Source organism: Phytophthora infestans, genomic scaffold (genome assembly GCF_000142945.1).
Source record: "Phytophthora infestans T30-4 supercont1.6 genomic scaffold, whole genome shotgun sequence".
NCBI lineage: Eukaryota > Oomycota > Peronosporomycetes > Peronosporales > Peronosporaceae > Phytophthora > Phytophthora infestans.
This window is the reverse complement of record NW_003303753.1, coordinates 2135905-2138239: the sequence shown is the minus strand read 5'-3', so window position 1 is coordinate 2138239 and position 2335 is coordinate 2135905.

Genomic DNA, 2335 nt, shown 5'->3' with positions numbered 1-2335 from the left:
TCTATTATTGAGACTATGGTCTCACCTATATAGTATCCTGCACTTGGGTAGTGTTCATCGCGAAGGGGAGTCGTTCTGCGTCCTCATCCCAATCCCTCTGATCCAAATCCTGGACATACATCTTGAGTGCCCTCGTGATTGTCTGCACCATGCGTTCGGCCGATCCGTTAGCTTGGGGACGATATGCCATGGTTGCCCGCTGCCTCTGCCCCAGGATCCGGTTGAAAGCTCGAAAGAAATCCGACATAAAGCCTGGCTCCCGATCATGCCTAATCATCTCACTAGCCCCAAATCTTCGGAAAACGCACTCCTCGTATGATTCAGCAATGGTTTGTGCAGTTCAAGACGCACTAGCTTTGGCTATCACGTATCCGGTAAGCAGATCCACCCAAATCAACAATTCTGTGTTTCCTTTGAACGACTTGGGCAACGAGGGGATATGATCCATGGCTATGATTTGAAAAGGGTAAGTCGCTTGGACACTCCCAGGTGACTCCCCTTCGATTGTGGGCCTGCCCTTGCCTGTCTCACAATCCACACATTCACCGACATATCGTTGCACGCTCCTGAATAGTCCCCTCCAGTGGAAACATTCCCGGATCCGTTGGTAGGTCCGACCAATCCCCTGATGTCCACCTTCTAAACTAGCGTGGTAGTGGTGTAGGACATCCTGTTGCAAGGTTTCTGGCATCACCAATCTCATCAATCCATCCCGATCCTCGTGGACTCTCTTCGTAGGGGGGCAATAGAAAAGCAAATCATTCAGATCCACTGCGTAATCCGTAGCGATAATGCTGTAGGATTTGGCATCCTCCCGACTCAAGTCTCGTACATCCCCCATCAGATACTTCTTTAGTCCTAGGATCCACGTTTCTTCGTTCTGTGCTTTGAGGATCCGCTCAATGCGGACTCTCTTCACAAATGTTTCCTCGAGGATCTGGGGGCTGGATCCAATCCTTCCTCTGGACCTAGTGACGGCCATCACCTGGACTGTCCTTTTCCCGGATCCAACTACCACCACTTCGTCTAGTCGGTTCAACGTAACGAGATCCTGATATTCGGCCTCTCTCTCCACTTCAACACCACATTGATTCCGTAAAGCGGCACTCGTCAAGCTATCTGCACTGGCATTCCAATCTCGCTTGACATGCACCAACTCGTGATTCAACCAACCACGCAGGTGGATCATCACTTTCTGCCAAAACAAAATTAGGGCCGGGGCCTTGCAGTCAATCTCACCTCGCACCTGTGTGATTACCAAATTTGAATCCCCACAAATCACCAGTCGTTTTGGATCGTGTATCTTTAGTAAATCCAGACCCAGAAGGAGCCCGTTATACTCCGCTTCATTGACGGTGAGACCTTCCGCGTAAGTGGATCTGGCCCGTACAACTTCCTATCAGGGCAGTCTCCACAGTATTGCACTGTATGCTCCTCCTCCGCGTCGTACACGAGCGGATCCATCGAAACTCAGGACGTACAGATCCTCATCCGTTTGTACCGTCGGGATCGGGATCTGGATCCGGCGTTTGGGCTCTTTCTTAGGAGCGATCCTAGTTAGCGCCTCATCCATCTTAGCTCGAGGAGTGATGCTCGCGGCCAAGACTCCCAGGATCTCGTCTTCCCCTTTCGAAGATTTCACAATCTCCAGTGTCCAAGGCGAGAGTAAAGCTGCCCACTGTCCCAAACGTCCTTGTAACCCGGCCGACTTGAACAGCCAGGCTAGCGTAGAGTGTCGGGTCAGGATCCGGATGGATCTTCCCACCAGCAGGTTGTAATTCAGATCCAACACGCACAGGAGCGCGAGTATCTCTTGCTCCACCGCTCCGTAGTTCAGTTCATTTGGCTTCAGTGTCCGGCTGACGAAGGTGACTGGATGACAGATCCCCTCATGTTCTTGTACCAGGGCAGCTGAGACTGCTCAGTCACTGGCATAAGCTATTCCGTAGGTTGACGTTCCGGATCGAAATGACGGAGGATAGGCGTGGTCGCGATCCTGTTCCTCAGTTCCACGAATGCGTGTTGAGCTCGGATCCACCGAGATTCTGCCTTTTCCATGTTCTGATCCGTCGTCTCTATCCAGACTGGATCCTCTCTCCATTGGTCCCGGGGCGGATCCAGCTCCTGTTTTAGGTCCTCTTCTGGCGTCGTACTACTTGGATCCCTTCGTGGGATCCGACATCTCCCGGGCCAGAGCTTGTTGGATTTTGATCCGGACAGCTGGGAGTGGTCATCGCAGCAAAATCTACCTCTCTCAATTTCATACATACCGCGGCAACAGGGCGTAATCCTCGATGAACCGACTGTAGTAGTTCAAACTGCCCAAGAAGGATTG